Raw genomic sequence first — 27,693 nt, 5'->3', positions numbered from 1 at the left:
TTCTTTCCCTCCAGAGTAATGGAAAGGTTATGTAAGACACCGAAGGGTTGCGAATCGCACCCATCAAAATCTTCCAAAGTGTTCGGGGATTGGTTCAAGGTAGGAGAACCAATGGCCTTCCACCATGCGATTGACATGATGCAGGTGGAAGAACCTTCATCGATGACAATCTTATGGATGGTCTTATCATTGATGATTACTTGAATGAGAAAGGCAATCTGATGAGGTAGGTGCAGAACATGGTTCTCTATATCGAAACATATCAAATTGGAATCAGTAGGATCAATACCCCCAATAGCTAACAACAAATATTTCCGTTGTGATGGGTAGATTTGGAGTACCTCGAGAGCCAACATAGATGATGACACCGCAGCCAAATCCTCAACAATATTATAGTGCTGAGCGTATCGAGTGTTGGAATTGTATGAGGATTTCCTTGGCACACCTCAATAGGGTGGCCATATAGCAGAATTAGGGTTAGGGTGCTCGATATGAAGAGGGCTAGAAATTAGGGCAAAAGAAGCAGGGGTGGCCTCTTTCTCTTTCCTGGTGATCAAAGCAGGAGTTTCATAAGCTTGTGATCTAGTAGCCACATTAATAGGTGTACTCATCATGAACAATTGAGATCATAAGGAAGCATATTATTGAGGTTGTTATACCATTTGGGTCTGCTGAGATGGAAATGGCTCTTTTAGGATAGATGGCGTCCCTTTAAGTAAATGACTAACTTTGGATTGTCGATGACAATCCTTGGTATAGTGATCCTTCTCGCAAATCAGTCACGGATACTTAGGCTTCTGTTGCGAGGAATCGCCAGCAGACGATTTAGGAAGACCCTATTTTGAGGCATCGACCTTACCCTTGCCTTTTCCTTTCTTCTTACCTTTCGAGGATTTTTCCGCTCTGGTAGACTAGACAGCGTGGACCTCCGAGGTTTTACCAGGGCCAGGTGGATTCTAGGAGGAACTATTAGAAGCAGTTTTTGAGACCGACTTTTGTTTGGAAAAAGATTTAGCAGGGGTCTGGGACACTGAACCAATGACTCCATCAACAGGGGGTGTAGCCTGTGACTTCGATGCCATGGGATCGGATGATGGCCATGGAGCATTGGGTAACAACTCATACAAAGTGTGAGAATGAGAGTAAACTAGATCTAAGTACTGGGCAAGGGCAATGACTTGTTCTTTAGTAACACACCCACCCATAGCTATATCGCGAGCAATTGGAGCCATAAATGACTTAGTGAACCATTCAGTGAGCACCTGATCAACAATCTTGAATTTGATCAGGCGATGTCTACATCTCCATTCATGGATGTGATCGAAGATGTGTGTCACATTATCTTGCTTAAGAGATGTGAGCAAATAGGTTTCAGTTTCATAGTGAACCAACAACTGGAAATGCATGAGGAAAGCCATGGCTAAAGAGTTAAAGTCATGGTAAGTACTTCGAGGGATCTCGATGTACCACTTGGCTGCAACACCTATGAGGGTTCATTGGACAAGATGGAGATGAATAGAATCATCAACGTAGGAATTTGAAGAGCACTAGAGGTGATATGTCATCATGTGGGCTTGAGGATCTTCTTTTTCTTTCTCATCGAACTTAGGACAATCACTCAGGATCTTGGATAGAACCGAAGGCTAGTATGGAAAATGAAGGATTGGATCATTCGTAAGGTGAGAAACATCTGGCAACTCTAGTGTGGCCAAGAATGGAAATTGAGTATTAAAAGGCATTGGAGGTCAATAAGCGGGTTCAGCTGGAGGAGACCATCCCTGCTGGTAAGGATTTTGGCCCCATAGTGGGGGATTTTGGCCATATGGCATTTGATTCTACCCCCATTGTGGGTTACCTTGGGCATAGGGAGGGTTTTGAACTTGAATACCTTGGAACTATCCAATCATAGGTTGCTGATAAGAAACATATGGGTTACGAGGTCGTTGAGCCTGTTGAACTTGGACATATGGGTATTGTACCTGAACATAGGAGTTGTGAACCTGTTCCCCCCGAACAAGAGGATTTTGGACCTACTTCCCTTGGGCATAAGGATTGTACACTTGTTTCCCTTGGACATAGGGATTATGTACCTACTACCCTTGGCAAAAAGGATTATGGACCTACTGACCTAGGACAGTAGGATTTTGGGCCTGCTGCTGTAGGACTTGACCCTGGCCTTGTCCTTGCAAGGGCTGACCCTGTTGACATATATATAAGGGTTGTTGTTGCCCAAGTTGGTTTTGTTGCGGCAAGGGTTGGACTTGTGGCTGCAAACGATGTCCTTAGGGCTGCAGAGGTTGGCCCTTCGAAGGCATAGGCTGGGAGGTTTTGGAGCATATTGCTGTTGGGAGGGTTGCCCCTGTAGCTATTTCAATTGAACTTGCTATGGGATCATTTTTCCTTGTTGTTGCGTGGATGGCCCTTACTGCAACAAAGGTTGCCCTTGTTTCCGCAGAGGCTACCCTTGCTGTTGCAAGGGTACTTGAACAATGCCTGGAAAATTTCTGAACTAAATCTGGCCATAGCCACCCTGGACAGTGGATGATCCAAGTTGAACGTACTGCTTAGATTGAAGGATATAAGGTAGATTAACCATTCATTGGGAACCATATGGAACATAAGGAGTTTGGTATTGAACTTGAGCCTCATAAGACTATTGATGCTAGAAATTGCTTGACCTAGATGAAGCAACAAGATTTTGAACTTGTTGGTACTGGACATTGCTCGATCTAGCAGCATTTTGAATAACACCAGAAGAAGTCTGGTTCATACCAACAATGTGAGCCTGTGAGCTACTCACATTGGTGACACCTGACACCATAGAAACATTCAGATTCTATCCCCTAAGAGGTGGCACACCTTGGCCACTTACTGGAGGAATTGAAGAACTTACCGTATGGGTAACTAGGATGGACGATACAAGAGGGTTTGGAATGATGTGTTGCACCGGGACTAAGGTAACAGCTTATTGGGAGGTCGAGTTCGCAATGAACGGACTTGTAGTACGCATGGCGCTAGATGCCCAAACAGGGTTATGGTAATGTGATGGGGCACTAGGTGTACCTGAAACCAACTGTGCCAAGGAATTAGGTGGCAATTCCCGATGCACATTGATGGTAATAGTCCTTATATAAGGGAAACCTTCAGGAGGAAAAGGATGTTCTTCCTCCTTGAAAGTGTGTGGAGTAGAAACTTCTAACTCATCTGGAGAGGTGACAGGAGTATCGCCTTTGGGTTCCATAGCTAGGAACAAACAACGACGAACAATTAAAGAGGTACGAGGGTATAATTCCAAAGGAACACACAACTGATCTTACAGACTGTATAAACGTTGTGGTGATATCACAACAGGGTCGAACAAAGGATTCAAATGATAGATAACTAGTCCAAGCTAACCATCAGTGGTTGATGAACTCTTAGGAGTTTGAATGGGATTGTCTAGAGATTCCGGGCCAAAACCAACATGTGACCCAGTATCTGAAGTAGACGGAGGACAAAATGACAAAGGTTGAATTCTCAAAGTAGAAAATATGTGATAGGTTAACCTGATAATGCAATATAAATCAAAGTAGAATACTATAACCTACTTCTACTATCAATTTGTGGAAGCTTAAAGATTGAGCTGAACAATATAACTAAAAGAAGAAGAATCAATAGAACAATACACATGAAAATACTTTGGGGAAATCCATAGATAAAAACCCCATACTATTGTATTATCATACATGGTTGAAATACATAGGAATTATACAAAGCCTTAGCTCTCATAGCTAGCTAGTTCTCAGTACAATCCTCACAAATGCTCATAGGAAATCTTGGATTCTCTCCAGCCTTCCTCTTTGCCCTCCAAGCTCCTATTTCCTTGCGTTGTTCCTTTTGGATGATTTGCCTTTTACCAAGTGGAAAACCAAACCTTCCAAACTACGCAATCCTCAAGGATGAATCCTTGACTGCATCCATGAGTTTTCTCCATGAGAAAACACATGCAACTGATAGTACACTGTCCTTGAACATTTATCTCAGCTGGGTCTTTCTCAGAATAGATATGCATGAGTTTCTGACGAGGGAATCTTCAGTTAACTAGAGTAGCACTAGTTGAGTGCATTAATGCATCAACTGACTCTTAACTCACTATTAGTTCCTCAAATAGTTTGGAACTAATTTAATTGGACTTAACTCAGTAAAATGAGTTAACTAATTACAACTCAAGTATAACTAAATCTTGTCTCCCTAATTTAAGGGATAACTCTTGCATGACTTCAGAAAGACTTCTAACTTGAATTTCTCCAACTAATTAATTTAAAATAAATTAATTAATTATTTCCAAGTAGATGTTAAGACTAAATTTGATTTTAATTCACAATTTAATTCAAGGACAAATTAAATTGGAATATTCTGGTTGCCATATTTCAACAGTCCCTCTCAAAAAGAAAGGGATTATTTGCCACCTTGATCCTGTCTCTATGGAACTGAATTTACACTTTGATAATGCCTTTGTCAAAATGTCAGGATCTTGCTCCTCTGTCGAAATATACTGCAGAAACATGATCCTCTCGACTTGTGAAAAGCCACAAGCAACAAATATTTCCTTATGCTTCTCCAAAATACCATCAACAGCTTGCTTTACCTTTCAAAGCCAACGAGAACTCACAACTAAGTTGCTCTCTGGTCTCAGAACCACGTCCCAAACACTGTTACGAACTATGGATTCATACTCCACCATAGCATCAACCCAAATCCACTGCTGCATTGCTTCCTCAAAGGAAGATGGCTCAGTCTCAACACATTCCCCAGCAAGGGCCATGTATCCAATGTACCTCTCAGGTGACTTCCTCTGTCTGCGTTGAGAAGATGGTGCTCCCACATTCTCTCTCACATCCTCCAACAATCTGTTAGATTCTCTTGTGCGCTTCCATCCATCTCTAGAAGACTCTACTTGACTGGATGTATCCACCCCTATAACCTCTACATGCAGCTGCTTTGCATTAGTCTAAGGCTCCTCCTCCTTAGGAATCAACAGTTCCTCCATAGCCTATAGTTGGAGCTCCCTCTCAAGGGAAAATAACATGGCCTTCTGCTCATCAAACTTGAGATCTCTACGAACCACTATCCTTTGACTGGTAGGCAAGTACACCTGATAGTTGTGAGGTGGTATCAATGTACCCCACAAATATCTCCAATTCTATTGTCGGCTCAAGCTTCTTCCGTGCATCCTTTGTCACATGGCAATACACTGATGAGCAAAAGATCCTGAAGTGACCCACGTCTGGTCTCTTACCAGAGAAATCTTCCTTTGGTGTCTTCATCCCAAGTATGTGATGTGGGATTCTATTATGAAAATAGACCGTTGTGTTGCATGCCTCAACCCACAAGTGAAGTTGTAGGCCTTGGTCATGCAACATTGCCTGTACTACCCCTACAATAGTTCTATTCTTCCTCTCGGCCACCCCATTTTGCGGTGGGTTATGGGGTGCCGTCAACTCTCGTTTAATTCCTTCCACTGCACAGAAGTCCTTAAACTCTTGACAGAAATATTCTCCACAGTTGTCACTTCTCAAGGCCTTGATCTTCTTCCCTAACTCTTTCTCGACCAAAGCTTTGAACTCACAAAACTTTGTGAAGTTTTGGTCCTTCTTCTACATGAAATAAATCCAACATTTACGAGAATAGCCATCAATGAAAATCACATAATACCTTTGCTTCGATGTGGATGCCATTGAGAATGGTCCACACAAATCATGATGAAATCGCTCTAAGATAGCCTCTGCTTGACTGTATCAATCATGAAATGAAGACTTGGCGTACTTTCCCAAGGTACAACCTTTGCATGCGTCAACTTGCTCAAGTTTACCTTTGGGAAGTCCTGTAGATATCTGTTGCATTATCTTCAAAGCCCCATGATGCAAATGGCTTAACCTCCTGTGCCACAACTCACGAATTGTTTAGTCAATTTAGCATCCTAAATTTATTTGGATAAATTATCAACCAAGGTTCGTAAGCTAATGAAGTGTGGTGCACTGTATGTGATTAGTTAACCCTTCTTACTTCGTTGTTTTGTATTTTATATTATTTTGTGGGTTTTTTTTCTTTGATTCCTAATGATGTACAATTTGAACTATGAGAAACTAAATCTAAACTTCCTAAAGGTGAACCCAAGAGCTTAAAACTAGTCAAAATCTAAGTTAAAAGAAGGAAAAAAACAGAGCATCTGTCCTATCTTGTCATCTAATCCTAATTCATGAATCTAATTCTTAAAACCAAAAGGTAAAGTTGTAAGTCATGTTGAAATAAATATAGGGAATGAAATTAACTGAAGTACTTCTAGTTACTCTAACCTTAAATTTTGAAAGATAACCTCCTTGAGATGGAATTCAAGCAACTTCTGTACTTCATGATCTAGAAAAAAATAAATAAAAACATGCAGAAGGTAACTGATTGGTTTCAACCCTTATGTAAAGTGAATGTTTAGAGATTTAGTTTAGGATGGATATCAGCTTGAAATGGTGACCAAAAACATTCACTGATACAGTGCATTGACAACCAGAACTAGGAAATAAATAACAAAAATAGTGCGTAAACTAATCAATAATGCATCCTCATTACTTTCAATCTTACTATGTTCAGAAAAAAAGTCATTTCCTTAATGAAATGGATTGGAAAACAAGACTACACAATTGAATTCTAACATTATGCTACTGATCAGAACTAAAAGAAATCAACCTAAGTTACAAACACTGCTAAAAGCAAATGATGAAATTAAAACTGAACAAACAAAACAAATGAAAAGAAAATCTCCTTCAGTGCAGGGGCCCTCTGCATCTGACTGGGTTGAGCTGCTAACTTAATTCAAAATTCTCCTTCAAATGATCATTAGTCAACACAAAGCTTTGTATTATAAAATAGGAAGAAAAGTCCAAAATTACAGAGCTGATAAGTCTAAACTTAATACATCAAAAACTTCGAACCCTTTCCGATTATATACAATTGGTATTTAAACGAAAATATCCGTAACTATATTTTGAGGAACATTAGCTACAGGTGGTCTACACGTATCATAACTAGACTGCATAAATGTTTGATCAACTACAGGTGACATGAATTCAAACAAGGTGGTTGCAAAGAACCATTGACACAAGTGGCTGATCCGAGTTAATGATTCAATAGAACTGTTGGATTTATTAATTAACCACAAAAGGGTAGACAAAGAGTCTTATTTCTTCCGAGTTTCATATGTTTGACTCCACCTTTAGCTATGGTCTTCAGTTGGCTTTTTTAATTGATATGGGTTGGGTGACTAGGATAGGATCCATGTTGAGACAATTCCAGAGATGCCCATGTGGCCGATTTCTTCGTTTGACACCTGTAACCTGGTAAACAATGGAAGTAGATATAAAGCACATAGTTAGCTGTAGAATAGGGTGTGTTCCATAGATAATTTTCAAAAACTTATTCAAATAGAAAAAACATAAAAGTATAACATGTCAATCATTTAATGTCCTCCTTGAGACAAAATCCATCATTTATCAGTGATGGGGATCTGTCTTTTTATGGAAAGAAGGGGAAAGAAGTGATAAAATTTGTCAAGAAGAGGGTAATTCTGAGGTTCAACATACCCCCACTGCAAAATCATTGCATGTCCCCATGCAATTTTGCCAAAAATGTGAACTATTCTTTCCTATTGCATCTGCTTAGACACCTCTGCTAGTACATCTAACTTTCTTCTCTTGCTCCTCTTTCAAGTGACTTCCATCTTGGGTTTCTTCATGAGAAGTCTATATTTTAGGTTGATGACTATTCTGTTCAAGTTTATATTTTTCCTCTTCAACTTCCTATTCTTCTTGTACCATTGCACTAGGTGCAGTATTGTATTATCATGAATGGATTTATCCTATTTGCTTTGTTCCTTTAGGGTTTCATTTTCTTTCTTGATATGCCTATTCAATATCTCTAACTCATAGATTTCCTATTTGAGAGATTCAGTTAGAGGTTCTTTTGGATTGACAGGTTGTTCTGGATTGGCTGAGGATTCTAGATCCATTGAGGCACTTTTATTCTCCAGTGACTCTATGTAATCATAAATTTGTTGTTGCACTGGGTCTATGCCTAGAGATCCTCTATTGGGGCTGCCTTTGAAACACTGTTTAGGAGAGTTTTGAGGACTGTGTGTAAATGTAAAATTATCAGCAGATGGTACTGGGGTTTCTTCTTCTAGATTTATGAACTATGTTTCCTTTGATGATACCTTCTTTACCATACCTCAGAGTGTAGAGCTCCTTCTAAGTTGTAGGGGGCTTATGTTCTCCTCCTTTGTGCCCTTTTTATCCTCTCCTATCTTTTCCTTTCTCTTGATTTGTTTCCTAATATCTGTCAATTTTTTAGATATTAATTGTTCATCATCTTGTTGTGATGAGGATTCAGGTATGTTTCCAGTAATTCCAACATCTTTCTTTTTTATCTTCCCTTTTTGCTTGATCTGCTCCCTAATCTCTGTCTCAAAGACTGGCTCTTCATCATTTTTCTGTGTGGAGGACTCAGGTTTGTTTTGAATGGTCATACTGGTCTTTTTCCTCTTACTCCTTTTGACATTACCCTCTTTAGGTGATTTTGGTTCCTCTTGGAAATAGTTTCTTATCAAGAATTTTTCCCAAGTATCTCCTATTGTTTTCATATGAAACTCAACCCATATTTTTACCAACCCATGATGGTACATAGTTGTGTCTATGAATTATATTTTCTTCTGTACATTTTAAGCCATCCTCCTTAAAGTATTTAGAAGGAAGAAAGGGAGGTTGATGTTTCAATTTTCTATAAAGTTCATCAATAAACATATATGATAAACATACATGCATCCAAATCTTCCCTCACAGGTAATAAATTTTTGTAATATCAAAAGCATGCTTCTCCATTTATTTTTAAGTGTTGAAATAGGAATTCCTTTTCTAGACACAGTGACATCCATACCTGGGTTCCTAAGGATTACCTTCCATGATTCACTATGAAATTCTTTATTTTTGAACCATCTCTCACCAAGTCTTGGAAGTTTTGTAGCCTCTGCTATGTAATATTTTGTTACTACAAACTTAATGTCTCCAATTTCTACTTTGGTACCATCGAATTATCTAGAAAAATATTTTGTGATCTCTTTGTGATGGCCATAAAAATTTTCAATGAAATTGAGCCATCCAGCTTTCTGTAGCATCTCCTTGAGTTGTCGGTAACCTTCCATATATTTTGCCCCTATGGGCTTTGTCCTGATAATGGGTCCCATGGCCTCTATTTCGTAGAATTTTCTAACCTTCAGAATTACTCTCTTGGTCTATGAAATGGAATGACTGCGGGTATGGTGAAAAAGAACGATGGGTTTGCGTGGAATAAGTAGACAGTGAGGGTTTGGAGAGACATGAATATGTTGGTCACATTGTAGTTTTGACCGTTAACAGATGGGGTTATTAGAGATCGTTTAAGTACAGAGTATGGAGAATGTAGCAGAGGTGTGGTATGATGAAATTATCATAGGCCATTTGGTACCGAATGTGGAAGATGTGGCGAAGATGTGGTATCATGAAGTGGCAATCAAATCAGGTGATGACTTGTTAAGGAGACATACGATCATTCATATTATACATTACTTATGTTTATAACTTGCTATTTGAAATAAATTTTGCAATTTACCTTGAGAGCTTAACCTTTTGCTTGATAATTATTTTGGCGTTGATCCGTAAGTACTTTGAGCATGGTTGATCTCCAAAACTTGATTCTTCAATTTCCTTGAATTCATGATTTATTTGTGAGATGTTCATTTGTGCCAAAACTAATAAGTAAGTTGTAGCTGCAGAATCAGATTAACTGTGGAATGGAATCAGCTACAGAATGTGAAAAGAAGGAAAAGTGAAAGATGGCTATGGAATATCAGTGTAAAAATAAAATGGAAATGAGTTATGACAGTGAGATGGAATTAGATGTAAGATAAAATGAAAAATAGGGTGAAATGGGGTAAAACCGTAAAAAGGTAAAATGTAAATGAAATATGACAGTGAGATGAATTGAAACTATAATAAAAATGAAAACAGAATGAGATAGAATGAGCTGATGAATTTGCAGACTTTGAACTGTAAATGAATGTCTCTTTTTGTCACTACTTATTACAGAAAGGAAATGGAAAATATAGGATGTCAGAGATCTCTGATTTTCACTCTATATTTTATGTATAAGTATGCCAATCAATGATTGTTTTTTAGCCTCATACAATAGATATATATATATATATATATATATATATATATATATATATATATATATATATATATATATATATAGATATATATATAGATATTATTGATCATTTTTTAGGAAAAATAAAGATTAAGTGAGTGGAGAAGAATTCTTCTTCTTCGCTAGCTTTATTTCAGAGCTATTCTGGAAAATCTTCATGAACTCCTCTCTTGAAATTGGTTTCTGATATATCTTCAACCGATGACCATTCACAAGAAGAGGTATTTTGCTTCCATCTATCGTCCTTATCTTTACTGCTCCGTTATTAAAGACTTCTTCAATCTCATATGGCCCAAGCCAATGAGTTTGAAACTTCCCTTGAAAATCTTTGAACTTTGAATTGAACAATAGTGCCCAATCTCCTGCTTGAAACTTCTTTTCCTTAATATATTTATCATGCTATTTAGCCCTCTTTTGTTGGACTATACTGGTTCTTTGAACTGCATCTTTCTTGATTTCATCAAGTTCATTGAGTTGCTCCAATCTATGTTTCTATGCCTCTAATAAATCTAGTCCCAATTGGACTGCCATCTTGAAGGTTTTGATTTGAAACTCTATAGGGAATAGGGCTTGTTTCCCATAAACAAGTTCATAGGGTGTGCGTCCCGTTGTGTTCCTCCATGTAGTTTTATAGGCCCATAAGGCTTTAGGAAGCCTTTTTGCCCAATCTATTCTATGTAGATGCACAGTCTTAGTGAGAATTACTTCAATCACCTTATTTGTAGATTCAACTTGACCATTTTCTTGTGGATGGAGATCTCCTATGTTTGATCTTGTAATCTTCCACAAGAACCTTCACCATTTTAGATATAAATTGAGATCCTTGATCTGTCACAGTTTCTCTTGGAACACCAAAACAAGTGAAGATGTCCTCAAAAAGAAAATTAACTACAGATTTTTCATTAGCAAAAGGTAATGCTTTGGCCTCTACCCATTTAGTGGCATAATCAATGCATACCAATATATACTTATTTTGCTTAGATGGAGGCTTAATTGGTCCAACAAAATCCAAGGCCCATTTTTCAAAAGGTTCAATGAGTACCTGAATTTGTAGTGGCATTTCATTTGAAGGAGCACGTTTCCCTACCCTATGGCAGCTATCACACCTCCTTACATATTTTTTGGAATCTTTGAAGATGGATGGCCAATAATATCCTAAAGAAAGTATTTTATAGGTTGTCCTCTTGTCAGCAAAGTGTCCACCACATGACACATCATGCCTTAGGAATCTCATTCATTTCATCTTCCCTAACACATCTTTTGATCATAAGATCTGGGCTTGTTTTATAAAATTCATTAGTGATCCATGAGTATCTTGCACTTATCTGAATGATTTTTCTATTCTCTCTAGGAAACAAATGTGAAGGAAATTTCCCTGTGACTAAGTAATTAGCAATATCTGCAAACCAAGGAGATTGAGTAGTCACTACAAAAGGATATTCATCAAGAAACTTATCTTCAACCAGAATGTCATCTTTGATATTTTGAACTCTGGACAAGAAATCAACAACTATGTTTTGTTTTCCAGGTCTATCCATCACAGTAATATTGAATTCTTGCAAGAGTAAAAGCCATCTTGTAACTCTACCATTAGTAATAGGTTTATTCATTAAGAATCTAATTGTAGAGTGATCTATATGAACAAAGGTTTCATAACCTGTTATATAATGTTTGAACTTGTTGATTTCATGAACACCAGCTAAAAATTCCTTTTCAGCTACAAAATAATTCAACTCAGTGGGAGTCAAGTTCTTACTTATATAGTAGATGGCGTAGGGAATCAAATCTTTTTGTCCTAATATAGCTCCTAGAGTTGTATCTGAAGCATCTGTTGAAATGTGAAAAGGTAGTTTCCAATTTGGACCTCTCAAGATGGGTGCTTCAGAAATTTTTGTTTTTAAAGTCCCAAATGCTAACTAGCAGTAAAGATTCCAATTGAATTCACAATCCTTGGTGAGTAATTTGAAGAGTGGGGATGCTATTTTAGTGAAATTTTCTATAAATCATCTATAGTATCCTGTAAATCCTAGAAAACTTCGAACATCCTTTTGGAAATTTGGAATTGATAATTTAGAGATGGCTTCAACTTTATATTTATCAACTCTAATCCCATCTCCTGAAATGTGATGCCCTAAAAAAATACCTTTTGTAAACATCATAAAACATTTTTCATGGCTTAGTGAAAGGTTTGCTTCCTTACATCTTTTAAGAATTTTTTCCAAATTTTCCAAAGCTTCTTCAAATGTATTCCCATAGACTATACATTCATCCATATATACCTCTACACAATCGTGTATTAGATCAGAAAAAATTCCAAGTACTGCTCTTTGGAATGTTACAGGTGCATTATATAACCCAAAATGAAGTACTCGGTAGGCATAGGTTTCCCATGGACAAGTAAATGTGGTATTATCTTGATCTTCAGGTGCCACCTAAATTTGATTATAACCACTAAAACCATCCAAGAATGAGAAAAACTTCTTACCTTTTAATGTATCTAACACTTGATCTATAAAGGGCAAAGGAAAATGATATTTAAGGGTAGCTTTATTCAATTCTCAGTAATCAATGCACACCCTCCATTTACCATTATTTTTAGGCACAATAACTAAAGGGGAAACCCATTGACTATCTGAAATTGGGTAAATGAAGTTTAAATTCAATAGTGTTTGCAACTTTTCTTTCACAATTTCCCTAAGATTTGGATTCATCCTTCTCTGAGATTGTCTGATAGGTCTACAATTTTCCTCAATATAGATGTGATGTATACAAGTCTTAGGACTAATTCCTTTCATGTCAATATATTCCCATGCATATGCAACAAAATGTTGTTGTAATGTCTTGATTAGCTTTTCCAGTTGTAATTTCTCCAAGTTATTGTTTATGTTCAGTGATCTCCCTGGAAAGATTTCAATTATAGAGCTACCAAATTCTTCCATAGAATAAAGAGACATCTGCCTAGATGACAAATATTCAATATTGGATTTTTCTTGAAATTAATCATGTTCATATTCTAGAGATGATTCAAAATTTTCCATTGTATTTAAGATTTGACTATCTTCACTAATATCTGAAATAGTAAAGAGAGGTTGAATGTCATTTTCATCATCAATCCATTCTTTTTCATCTATTTCTGTGATTGTTCTTGTTGGAGGATATATAGTGAATTTCTTTGTTGAATTCCCATCAGAAATATACATATCACCAGATCTACAACTAATGAAAGCAGCAGTTGTGGCCAGCCAAGGTCTTCCTAATATGAGTGGATGTCCTCCTTGATTGTTCTTGGGTGTTAACATCATAAAATCAAAAAGATATTCCCAAGAATCTAAGGATAATGAAATATCTTATAACATTCCATCTGCTTTGATTACAGATCTGTCTGCTATTTGCAGTAATGTAGGTGTGTAAAGAAGATTAGGAAGCTTGAGCTATTCCATGGTTTGTTTGCTCATGATGTTTATTTCTGCTCCTAAATCAATCAATGTATTTGTAATTTCAACTCCATTGATATGTGTTTTCACAATTGGACTTCCTCGATCTACATATTTTTGTATGGCAATTTTTCCCATCATTATAGATCTGCTATTTTCCTACCAGGTGAATTCTTTTCATTTCCTTTCCTTTTCTTCCGAGTTTCTTTATGCTCAACTCTTTTATTGTTTTAGCTAGGATTGGATTCTCCTTAATGGCTTGTAACAAATGGATTTTGATACAGACATATTTTAATTCATCTAGAAAATCATAATTAGGCAACCTGATCTGCTTTTCTACTCCTCTATCAACTTGTAATCTTTCAGGAAAAGGAGGTCCAGAAGTAGATACTGGTTGTTCAATGATAGGAGTTGAGTTCATTGGTTCTTTCTATTTTTCATTTTCAGTATTTTGGTTTTGGAGACATGTTCCCTCGAAACTTTTATTGGGTTGTAGAGAATCTTCCTTAGAATTGTCTTGTTCCTGAATAACTATAGAAGGCCTTTCCTTTTCTAATATCCTACCAGATCTTAGTTGAACATCATTGAGATCTAGAGGAGTGATCATATAAGTTGGAAATTGTTGTCCTTCCACCATGTAAGTATTCTGAGGATTTTTATTGTTGGGGTTTGGTAATGGTTGGGCAGGTAGCTGATTTGGTCTCTGCTGAAATGGCAGTAAGAGTTGAGGATTTTGGTTTTGTTGTGGATTTTGTTGTGGAAATGGTAATGAAAGTTGAGGGTTCTGATTTTGAAGTTGTGGCTGCTGATTTTGTTGTGGAATGTGTGGGGGAGGATAATTCTGATATGATGGAGGATATTGATAATATTGAGAAAATCTCCCATAAGGATTTTGTACTCCTTGAGCCCAAGGTTGAGATTGAGATTGAGGTTGAGGCCAAGGTTGCTACCAAGAATTCCAATTTGGTGAGTGTTGAAGATACATTTGATTGTTAAATTCTTGATTTGTGGCCCTTGCCAAGGTGTTCCAGAGACAAAGCAAAGAGGTTTTGTTGAATTTGGAACTGTTTCTTCTTGAAAAAAAACCTTAAGACCTAGAATCAAAGGACAACCCTTGGTCTCATGTTTTTTTGAGAAAATCATACAAGTCTCTATAATTTTTGCATCCAAAGGGCATTCTCTTAGAGCATTTTTTTCCTGCATTTTGGACAGAAAATAGCTAAAGAAATAACCTCAGATTTCTACATGTTTTGCACCTTAAGGGTGTCTATTTGCTCACTAAGGCTCCTTAGAATATCTGTTTTGAATTCATCAAGAATATTACCAATTTCTGCCCTACTCACTGATCCAATTGCAAATTTACTTACTCTAACAAGAGAAGGATCTCTTGGACCTTTCCCAGTTTTGGATTTACCTCTTGATAGATGAAAACATAATTCTCCTATGTCATTTAATGGGAGTTGAGAGATATCTCCCTTCCCCATCATGTTAAGGATGTTTATCCACTCATCTCTAATGCCTCTTAATAAAAGAGATTTTAAGGTATCTTCATCTAAATTGTCCACCTTTGCTCTTTTCAAATTATAGTTGAATCTCTCAATTAAATCCTCTAAATTTTCATGCTCTCTTTGCATCATTTTGAACACTTCATCTTTGTGATTAGTAGGCATGCAATAATCCAAATACCTATCCAAAAACACTTTTTTCATGTCATTCCATGTTCTAATGGATAGAGTGACTAAGCTCATGAACCACTTCAAAGCAGCTCCTTTCAGTGTTGAAGGGAAAAAATTAAGTTTATGAGAGTCTTCTAAATAATCATAGGTTTTGCACAAGACTTCAAACTCAAATAAAATTGTTTCAGGATTCTTACTTTTCAACCCATGGAAATTTGGGAGGACAAAAGGTGAGATATTTTTCATTGTGGAATTTGTTTCTTCATCCACTATATGGAATCCAAAATAGTTATCTATTTTCCTATTTCCTCTACCTCTTCCTCTACCCCCTCCTCCAAACGGCGTGAATTCTCCATCCTCCCCTTCTTCTGGCATCATAGTTTCTTCAGAGTCAGTATAAGGTTCAACCTGCAAGGTTACTTTCTCTTCCTCTGGTTCTTCTATTAATTGGATATGGGAGAGAGGTTCTACTTCTTCTTCCTCACTAGGTATTCCTAATTCTTCAACTAAAATGCGCTCCCCTGTGGAGGTAAAAAAGGCTACTCCTGCTGTTGGAGACCCAAGATTTTTCTCCTCTAAGACTGCCTTGGTAGATGAAGTAGGAGATTCTTTTGATTGGATCTTTGACATTAGAATTTCAGGAGTTCTATGGCTGGGAGTACAACCTTGAGATGGAGGTGTATCTCTTCTTGTTCTTGGTGGAGTAGGTGGTGTTGTAGGAATTGAACTCCTGCCTCTAACTATAAATATACCCCTAGAGTCTCTTTCTCTATGCATATCATTTATTTTAATGTAAGAGATAAGGTTATATAATTACACTTCCTCAACAATGGCGCCAAAATGTTTAGTCAATTTAGTGTCCTAAATTTCTTTTCATAAATTATCAAATGAGGTTTGTAAGCTGATGAAGTGTAGTGCACTGTATGTGCTTAGTTAACCCTTCTTACTTCGTTGTTTTGTATTTTATATTGTTTTGGGGGTTTTTGTTCTTTGATTCCTAATGATGCAAATTTTGAACTATGAGAAACTGAATCTAAACTTCCTAAAGGTGACCCCAAGAGCTTAAAACTAATCAAAATCTAAGTTAAAAGAACGAAAAAAATAGAGCATATGTCCTATCTTGTCATCTAATCCTAATTCATGAATCTAATTCTTAAAACCAAAAGGTAAAGTTGTGAGTCATATTGAAATAAATATAGGGAATGAAATTAACTGAAGTACTTCTAGTTACTCTAACCTTCAATTTTGAAAGATAACCTCCTTGAGATGGAATTCAAGCAACTTTTGTACTTCATGATCTAGTAAAACTAAATAAAAAGATGTAGAAGGTAATTGATTGGTTTCAACCCTTATGTAAAGTGAATGTTTAACCATTTAGTTTAGGATGAATATCATCTTTAAATGGTGACCAAAAACATTCACTAATACAATGCATTGAAAACCTAAACTAGAAAATAAATAATAAAAACAGTGTGTAAACTAATCAACAATGCATCCTCATTACTTTCAATCTTATTTTGTTTAGAAACAAATTCATTTCATTTATGAAATGGATTGGAGAAAAAAAACTACACAATTGAATTCTAACATTATGCTACTGATCAGAACTAAAACAAATCAATCTACAAGAAATCAACCTAAGCTACAAACACTGCTAAAAGAAAATGATGAAATTAAAACTGAACAAACAAAACAAATGAAAAGAAAACCTCCTTTAGCACAGGGGCCCTCTGCAACTGACTGGGTTGAGCTTCTAACTTAATTCAAAATGATCCTTCAACTAATCATCAGTCAACACATGGCTTTGTATTATAAAACAGGAACAAAAGTCCAAAATTACAGAGCTGATAAGTCTAAACTTAATACATCAAAAACTTCGAACCCTTTCTGGTTCTGTACAACTGGTATTTAAAAGAAAATATTCATAACTATCTTTTGAGGAAAATTAGCTATAGGTGGTCTACACGTATCACAATAGGACTACATAAATGTTTGATCAGCTACAGGTGACATGAATTCGAGCAAGATGGTTGCATAGAACCATTGACACAGGTGGCTGATCTGAGTCAATGCTTCAACATAACTATTGGATTTAATAATTAACCACGAAAGGGTAGACAAAGAGTCCTATTGTTTCCGGGATTCATATATTTGACTCCAACTTTGACTGTGGTCTTGAGCTGGATTTTTTATCGATTTGGGTTGGGTGACTAGGATAGGATCCATGTTGAGATGATTCCAGAGATGCCCATGTGGTCGGTTTCTTCGTTTGACACCTGTAACCTGCTAAACCATGGATGTAGCTATGGAACACATAGATAGTTGCAGACTAGGTTCCATTACGTAGCTAATTTTCAAAAACTTATTCAAATAGTAAAAACATAAAAGTATAACATGTCAATAATTTAATGTACTCCTTGAGACAAAATCTATCATTTATCAGTGATGGGGATTTGCATTTTTATGGAAAACAAGGGAAAGAAATGAGAAAGGGTAATTCTGAGGTTCAACACCAATGTCTTGAATTTTCACCAATTATGCTTTCGTACTCAATGTTGCATAATCATCTACCTCCAGTTTATAGAGATTCTTCACTCAAATCCCTATCCTCTTGGTCTGACCCGTGGCTATGTGTCTTAGGAATGCCTTTCCTTTACTGAAGACAACATCATAGCCTTTGTCCTCCAACATCGCGAACAATACCAAGTTCTTCTTCTGTCCAGGCACATACATCACATCTATCAAGGTGAGAGGAGCTCCATGTTCCCTCTAAAAAGAAATCGTGCCCACTCCTAAAACATTATACCTTCCATTGTCACCCATCTCTATGTGAATCTTGAGGTCTTTTTCCTCCAAGGCACTATTTTTTTTTTATCTCCGGTCATGTGGAATGAGGCTCCACTGTCAAGATACCAAACAAAACCCATCATTGATGACACCATGCATGTGATGACGGTAAAGTACATTTTGAACTAAGAGGCTAATGCCTCACCTTCCGATCCTTCCGAGGGTCCCTTCTTGGACTTCTTCAATGGGAAATTAGTCACATGATGTCCCATATTATGACAATTAAAGCATATTACTTTTAGATATGTCACCCTTCCTCCCTCCATGAGAAGAATTCGATTTGAAAATGGGAAGCCTTCCCCTTCCCTTTCCTTGCCTTACTTGGTAAGGCAAGATTTTCTTCATCATCATTCTTGGATGAATAACCATCTCGTGTGCTCCTCCTGATCTCCTCCTGCATAAGATCCGACCATAGTCATTCCCAATCTGGCAGTTTCTTCCTTCCATTCACAGAGTCCTAGTAGCTATTCCAACTCTTTGGAAGGCCAAGGAGAGTGAGGCTCACCATATCATCATCAACAATAGTTATTCTCACACTGCCAAGCTCATCTATGCAGGTGGTGAGCTTGTTCAGATATGCGGAAATAGTATCGCCCTTCTCCATATTGATTCTTCTAAGCTTATCCTTGAGCGACAATTTCCTCTGATCACTACTATTTTGGTAGAGCTCCATCAATGTCTTCCACATTGAAAATGGAGTTTCCTTCCCATGGAGAATCAAGAATATATGGTCTCGAACTCCCTCAAGGATGATCCATCTCTACTTTGCCACACACTTCTTCCACTCAGCCAAATCTTGTGCATTAGTTGAAGTTGGCTTTGGGATTTCTTGATCAATGAATTCCTTCAAGCCATTGTCATCTAATACAACCTCCATTCTATCTTTCCATCCTATGTAATTCTAGCTACCTTCCAAGAACAATGTAAACTTTGAAACGGGAACTATAAACTCAAAATGGGAACTCTGGCCAAAAAACCCCGAAAAAACATCAAAAACAGTGCTAAAAATGAAAAGTGTGTATACTGGAATGATGTTTTTATTTTTTAGGCGTCAATTTTGAACATGTTTTAAAAATGGCAGTGACTACGAAATTTACTATGAAATTTTCGTGCAAAATTCAAAACGAAAGTGATGATACTAGAACAATGTTTTTTTTTTAGGGTCAATTTTCAAAAATTTTAGAAAATGCTAGTAAAACCAAATTTTTATGTGTCAAACAAAGTTGTTTATGAGGAAAAAACACATTAATGTTTTTGGTAGAATATCATTTTTCTTTCCTAAGTATAAATTCAACATGTTTTCAACCATAACATGCTAGATACAAAAGAAATTGAAATTTTTTCAACTATAGAATTAAAAAACCATGACATTATGAACAAATTACATCACTAAATGAATTCAAAAGTCATTCTTTGTATATTGAATAAAACATACACTATATCTCTAATTTAATATTTCATTGTAGATATTTTAAACAATAAAATTTATCATAATTAAGACATATAATCCAACAACATAAAAATGCCTCATAACTTCTCATTTAACACCATATGGAAATCATTAATTTTATTTGAAGATATGATGCATACATTAGTTATATAAACTGTCTTAAACAATTATTCAAAATCACTCATATTTTCTTGCACACCATCAGAATTCACATCTTCGGATGAGTGACTGGATGCTGATGAAGATGTTCCATATTCTTCTCTTTCATCAACTAGTGCCCCATCTGAGTCCACATGCATGCCCAACATTTCAGGATTCAAAATTCTTCTAGATCTACGACTGGTTTCAGCAGACTCCCATATCAACATTGTTCCTTCTGGTAACAACCTTTTCAAAATATCTATCATCTTGAAGCGAAGAGTTCCTCTCTTTATTAAATTGAAGTCATAAACAAGTATGTCAACATCCTCCAATTTTAATATGTCTGTGTAGTGGCGATTTATATTTGTACCCTTTCTTTTTCTCTTCCGATCATATACACACCATTGAATGGGTGTGTATTTGTGGCATACCAATGTACTTCAACACTTGTAACATCCTCATTTTCTGTAAAGACCTTTATAACTTTAGCAACTGAGAATGGATAGCCATTGGGATCTCCATCTGCTAGCACTGCAATCATGCAACCCTCCTTAATATCCTGTATTGAACCCCTATAAAGGTCTTCCATTGCTTCACATTGTGAACAAGATCTTCTAGAACCAATATACATCTCTCTTTCCGCTACCTATGAAGAATTAATAATACCTTGAGATTGTTGTTGTTCAACAATGTTTATTTCCTCATGTTCATTCGACATATTTCGTGGCAAAATAAATGGATTTTTCATAGGTATATCTTCATTTGTTGTTATTGAAATGATATCACTTTGATTATTGAAAAATGACTCCCACCAAACTGAATCAGCAATGTCAAAGTACTCATATGTATATCTAATACATTTTTTAATTTCTTCCAGGCAATCAGAATAATTTATATCTCTATTCTGTCGACGTGCATTCTAAACCTCACCAATTGATTATAATAACAATATTTTTGATGCAAATATTAGATTATGTGGAATGAACTTCAAAAATTGCAAACCTGATGATGGTGCCCATTTTGTAGTAGTTGAATACTTCTTGCCCCATATTACTGTTTTTCCATCAATTTTTTTGATACGAAATTGATGTTGGAAGCTAATGTCATTAAGTTGTTCAATGCATTTCCCCTCACCATATGATCCCAGAATAAACCTTCGCATGTCAACAGTTTCTTCCAACACATCAAAAGTAGGCTCTGGCATGTATGATTTATTGATATATTCAATTAGTGATGGCAAGCTCTCAACTTCCTTCCTCCTCAATGTGACTGAAAAATGACTAAACATCTGATCAATATGGTCATGAGTGTACCAAACTAGAAGGAAACTAACCTTTACCTTTTGAAAAAATCTCAATTCAATAAGCATGTTTAGATATCCAAACACAACTTGATTTTTGTTTTCACGGAAAGTGTTGTCCAATTGTAGATACAAAACTTCAGGAAGATTACTAGACCAATGAGAAGTCACATCATGAATTATGGTTATGGTCAGATTTGCATCATTATGAATATATGGAGCTGTGAAGTACACCCTTGGAAACATTTTCCCATTAAAGACCATACAACCGACCAAGTGAAACTGAATAAAATTTTCCTCCTGTAAATTTTTTGGTGTGCAAACAAAATGTGGTAAAAGTGTTTTCTTTTGGTCCATACCATCAATTATCAAACCCAAATATTTATTTGGATTGTCATAACACTTCTTTCGATGCTTGTACAACTTCTTCCTTTCGTTTGTTTGTTGTTCGCAATGCTCCTGAAGTTCTTTGACAATTGAATCTACACAACATAAAAGAAATTCATTAAGAAATATGTTTTCATAGTTGATGACTATACAATTTTAAAAGTTAAAGTTATGAATGCTTACCTCTTTCTGAGCCTTCACATTTGCCCCTTTTTTAGTTAAGAGAAGCACATGTACTGCAAATCTGTATCCTTGTCTTCTTAGGAATATGGACATTGTTGAATTCTTTCTTCCATACCTTCACAAAATATTGATATGTAATAAACCAGCCATGTCCCTCAGCACTTTTTGCATATTCTTTGTATAAGTTGTAGATTTATCGTCTTGAAAAATTATCTAGAATATGGATTGTCTCTCTATTTGGAATACACTCTCCATGCTTTGCAAAGATATCTTTCATCCATGACATTGCAGTATTTGATAATGGCCCAAACTGTCTTTTATGATGTACTTCTGAATAAAATGTGGGATCCTTTTCCAAATTTTCTTGAATTCTCGAGAGACGAAAATTCCCAATCGAATGAAAGATTTTGAAAGCTTTTCTACACATAAATAAATTCCTAATATGATAATCATAACCTGACTATGTAGATTGCATGCACCCAACTAAATATGAATTTTGCATGCTTTTATTCATTGACAAATATCTCTTCCTGCTTTCTAATGCAAATGTGAAATCCATATGTTTCAAGCAATTTTTTTGGCAACATTCACTTGAAATGAGAGTGTTGATAGAACTTCTTCTCGTCAGATATTCTGCTCTACCCCTTGTATAACTAGAACAACTTGCATTGATATGGAAAGGTCTGCTCCTACTCCTCGATACAATATTTCTTGGTAACGTCTCCATCATTGGATCATCATTTGTATAAGGATTTTCATCATCATTAAGAGGAATGTTATCCACACTATGATCAACTCTACTTTTTAAATATTGACTTGGAGGATATTCTTCATCTTCCCCTTCTTCAGTGCTACTGTCATAGTCCTTAGAATTCAGACTGAATGGAAAATTTGACTCAATGTTTAATGTATATTCTTCCTCATGTGCATTGTCAGTGCTACTCTCATAGTCCATAGAATTAGGACTACATCGAAAATGTGACTTTTTACTTATTGAAGATGCTACATCTTGTCCTTTGTCACTGCTACCTTTATACTCATTAGAATTAGGACTAAGTGCATCATCTTGTCCTTCATCACTACTGCTCTCATAGTCCTTAGAATTAGGACTAAGAGCACACTGTGACACTCCATTCTTTTTAAATTCATCATCAAGCTCTTCATAACTATTGCTCTCACAGTCCTCAGAATTAGGACTAAGTGGACACCGCGACACTCCAATCTTTTGAAATTCATCATCCCACTCTTCATCACTGCTACTCTCATAGTCCTTAGAATTAGGACTAACTAGACACCATGACACTCCATACTTTTGAAGTTCATCATTATGCTCTTCATCACTACTACTCTCATAGTCCTTAGAATTAGGACTAAGTGGACACTTTGACACTCCGTTCTTTTGGAGTTCATTATCACGCTCTTCATCACTACTGCTCTCATAGTCCTTAGTATTAGGACTAAGTGGACACCATGACACTCCATTCTTTTGAAATTCACCATCATTCTCTTCAAAACGGCTACTCTCATTGTCCTCAGAATTAGGACTAAGTGGACACCGTGACACTCCATTCTTTTGAACTTCACCATCATGCTCTTCAAAACTGCTACTCTCATAGGCCTCAGAATTAGGACTAAGTGGACATCGTGACACTCCATTCTTTTGAACTTCACCATCATGCTATTCATCACTACTGCTTTCATAGTCCTTAGAATTAGGACTAAGTAGAAGAATTGAATTTCTATTCATAGTGGAATAATTCCCGCTATACTCATCAATATGAATAGATTTGTTATGCGATGAAGATGTTGATGGTGTATAAATCGAAACTTCACTATCAGAACAATCCATCCCTTTCAAATAGAATATGTTGAATGATAAAAATGGAGAGTCTCCTAAAGATATTATATAGCTTAAAGAATGAAATTTTCCCTCCAAAAATATTCCCTCCAAAAAGTTTCACGAAAATATTTCCCTCAAAAAATTCTCGCGAAAATATTTCCCTCCAAAAAGTTTGTTAGATTTACTTACCTTCATTATTTTATTCTACAATTTATTGAAGAATGTAAAATAAATTCTTTTATGAAATAAATCACTAAAATTAAAATTGTAAACTACACCTTCTACATTAATTATTTTAATAGTTAAAGTATATAATATTTACTAAACAATTGATTTATTTTTTTAATAATATATTCTAAAACAAATTAATCCCACATTCAACTCGTTGTAAAACAATTCTACGATATTCGGTTTATAATATTTTAAAACAAATTATCCCACATTAACCGTACGTTAAAACATCTCCGTAATTTCACTTATATATTAAATTTCATTATCATTATTACTCACATCACATCTAGGTTTTCTGAAGTTCGTTGAAAGACTCATGAATTTGTGGAGTAGCTATATTGCTATCAACAACATATTCAATGAAGAATTCTCGCAATTGAAAGGTAAGTTAAATATTTTTCCTTGAAAATTTTCATATTAAATTAATTTAATGATGAAGATTTTTTTTTTTAAATTAATAATTTTTTTGAGCCAAAATAACAATTACGTCCATCGTGAGCATGGTGGGCTCGATCAAACTCAATCGCCCAATAGCCGTGGGTGGGTCGCTGTGGTGTCGCGCGGTGGGCGGGGAGGTCGGGCGGGGTGTGAGGGCATGGGGGGGTGGGGTGTGAGGGCTGTGGTGCCCACCCCAATAGCTCGCTCGCCTGTCTCAGTGGTTGGGTGATTCTCAGAATCGCCCAAACCCCGCGGCTAACGAGCAAGCTATCGAGGTGGGCATCGCAGCCTGACTCGCCCCCTACTACCAACCCCCCCTCGACACTCTCACCCCCCTCACCCACACCCCATGCCCCTGCCTCCTTACCCCCCCTCCACATCCCCACACGACTCGCCAACCCTCCCATCCCTACCCGCACCTGCCCCTCACCCTCATCCCCCCTCACCCGCACGCCCTCCCCGTCATCCAACCCCTCGCCTCACGTGCCCTCCTAGCCTCACCCATCCTCCCCACGCGGCCACCCTCCCCACCCCCTCACGCTCGCCCTCCCCCTCACCTCACACGCCCTCCCCCTCCTTCCCTCCCTCCCCTGCCCTCCCCATCCCCTCCCTCCACTCCCACCCTCCATCCCTCCCCTCCCGCTCCCCATCCTTCCCTCCCTCCCCGCACACCCCACTCCTTTCCTCCCCGCCCGCCCCCCCTCCCACAGCCTCCCCACACCCGTCCCTACCCCCCCCCTACCTCCCCACACCCTTCCCACGGCACCCCCACCACCTCCTGCCCCCCCACACCTCCCACCGCCCACCCCCGCCTTCCTCCCTCCCTCCCTCCCTACCCGCCCACTCCCCTCCCTTCCCACATGCCTCCCCTCCCCGCCCATGGCCCCCCTCCCCTCCCCTCCTCTCCCTCCCTCTATGCCCCCCTTCCCACGGCCCCCCACCTCCCTCCCCACCTTGCCCCTCCCCTCCCTCCCCGCGCGCCACCCCTCCCTCCTCGCCCTCCCCGCCCACGACCTCCCTGCCCTTGCTAGCGGCAAACCCCCCTGCCCAACTAACGGCCAGGCGATTCTGGGAATCGCCCAGCCGTTAGTCGGGTAGGGGGGTAGGCCACCGGGGTGGTGTAGGCGATTCCCAGAATCGTCCGGCCCCCATTCAGGTGGGGTGGCAGGCCGCTGGCCATGCCACCCCTGCGACCCACCCCCCCGCCTGACTGGCAACCGGCCAATTCCCGGAATCGCCCGGCCGCCAGTCGGTCCTGGGCCCTGGGGGGGGGGAGTGGGCCACCAGCGAGGGCAGGGGAGGTCATGGGAGGGGAGGGGGGGTGGGGGGGGGAGGGAGGGAGGGGAGGGGAGTCGGGCAGGGAGGGAGAAAATGGGGGCGGGGGAGCGAGGGAGGGGCCGTGGGTGGGGGTGAGGAGGGAGGGAGGGGTGGGTAGGGAGGGAGGGAAGGGGTGGGTGGAGAGGGAGAGGGGGAGCGTGAGGGTGTGGCGAGTGTGTGGGTGGAGAGGGGGAGGAGGGTGCGGTGGCAGGGCGAGAGTGTGTGGTGGGAAGGGCGCGGGTCGGTAATGGGTAGAGCGAGGGGGTGGGTGAGTGGAGGGGTGGGTGAGGGGTGGACGAGGGGGGAGGGGGAGGTGTGGGCACGTGTATGGAGAGGGTGGCGGGGAGGGCGTGCGGGTGAGGGGGAGGGCGAGAGGGATGGGGGAGAGGCAGGTGTTTGTGAGGGAAGAGGGTCGACGTGGGGGTGGAGGGGGCAGGGTGCGGCACCCCTGCACACTCATCCCCATCCACCGCCCGCTCGCCCACACCGCGCACCCATCTCACCGACACCCACCTGGCCCACCCGTCGACCCCTCCCGCCCTCACCCGCCCAGCTGTCCACGCTGCCCCACCGTCCATCACCCAACCTCCCACCCGCCCACTGACCCGCACAGCGCCGACCTGCCTACCCGCCCGTTAGGGGTGGCTGGGAGATTCTGATTATACAAATAAAAAATTTATGATATATTTTTGTTGTTAATTTAACTTAATATGTTTTTGTTATTTACTGATTTATGTGTTTCTATTTTTCAAGAAAATGGCATCAAAGAAAATTTCTGTGAATCTTTCTGGACCAAAGACTCTTAAAGGTTCATATTCAAGAAACATTGGTGAACAAACTCCACCTGAGCTCATGGCTACAAATCTTTCAAGTGCCTCAAGTGATAAGAAGATAATTTCAGACTGGAGGAATTCAAAAGAGGTGAAATTTTCATCAAGAATCTGGTATGTGAAAGAAAAATAAAGCACAAATATGAATATGTATCTATATATTGATATACCAAATGATAATGGAAATTTTGAGGTGATGGGAAGAGTCATAGATATGTGTTCGGTACCAGACACTGAAGTTGTTTATGTACTTACAAAAGCTCCCAAGTCACATGAAAGGATTAAATACCGACTATCATATTCATTGTATGACACGAGAGAGGTATCTACAAAGTTGTGTAAAAAAATCGTAAATGAGATGACACAAAACATCGTAAGTATTGTTATTTATATTTGTATTTTGCATTCTTGAAAGCGTCTCATTATATTTTTTTAACTTTGTTTTTATTGATATATGATATTTTGTTTAGCAGAATTTTGTTCAAAGTTGTTCAATTAGGTTGGTAGGAATTCATTTCATAGAGCATGATATCATGAAAGTTGTCAGCAGTTTTTACTCAGTGTCAGAAGAAGATACGGAAAACAAGAAAAATGTAGTAATTGATGATGCTACAAAACTACATCAAAAGAATAAAAAAAAAGGTCTCTGGCGGATAAATCTAGCAAGGGTAAACAAGTTACTTTTGAGGACGATGAAGTTGAAACTAATAGTGAAGCATATGTTGCCATTACTAAAGATGGCATTGGAACAGAGAAAAGTCGTAAAAGACCAAAAGTAACAATGCCCAAGAATAAATCTGTTGAGAATGTTATGATGAAGAAAAGTAAAGTTGAAGATTTTGAAGTAGTCATTACCAGCAGTCAAGAACCTAGTGAAACTTTAAAAGAAAGCAGAGAAATCATTACACCAGGAGCTGATTTAGATGATGGCATTATATAAAAAAAAACAAAATGCCATTTGACAGAATTTGACAAAGAGAAACTTAATTGATGGTGGTCGTACATTTCAGCTTAATGTCAGACAAACCTATAAGGCAAGTGAAGGAAAATGTCAATATCAAGTCAAAAAGCCACACCATCTACATGTTCACAACTTGAATACATTGATGAGGTACAATCCATATTCTCATGTGGTTAGTTATGTGCTTCTTGTTGATCCACTTCAAGTTCCCAACAAAGAAGCATTTGATAAGTCAAAATGTTTTGAATACAATTATTATGTGCTTGGGAGGAACCATTCTGTAGAAGCTCAAAGACAATTGATGGAGGAATATCCTAATAACCCAGATTTTGAAACAATGAAATGTATCATTTATGCTGGTTTAAATGAAACAGAAGCAAAGTTAG

The 27,693-nt window shown here is 38.2% G+C and overlaps 1 pseudogene; it reads right to left on the bottom strand.

Moving 5' to 3' along the window:
* LOC149199395 (uncharacterized) overlaps nt 1-26,094 on the bottom strand; it is a 43,280-nt pseudogene extending 17,186 nt beyond the window's left edge.
* Between the last annotated feature and the right edge of the window lie 1,599 nt (nt 26,095-27,693).

The sequence above is a fragment of the Pinus tabuliformis genome, chromosome 2_1, assembly GCF_031772625.1.
Source record: "Pinus tabuliformis cultivar Carrire ecotype Pingquan chromosome 2_1, CPIR1, whole genome shotgun sequence".
Classification (NCBI taxonomy): Eukaryota; Viridiplantae; Streptophyta; class Pinopsida; order Pinales; family Pinaceae; genus Pinus; species Pinus tabuliformis.
This window is presented reverse-complemented; position numbering and strand designations above follow the sequence as displayed.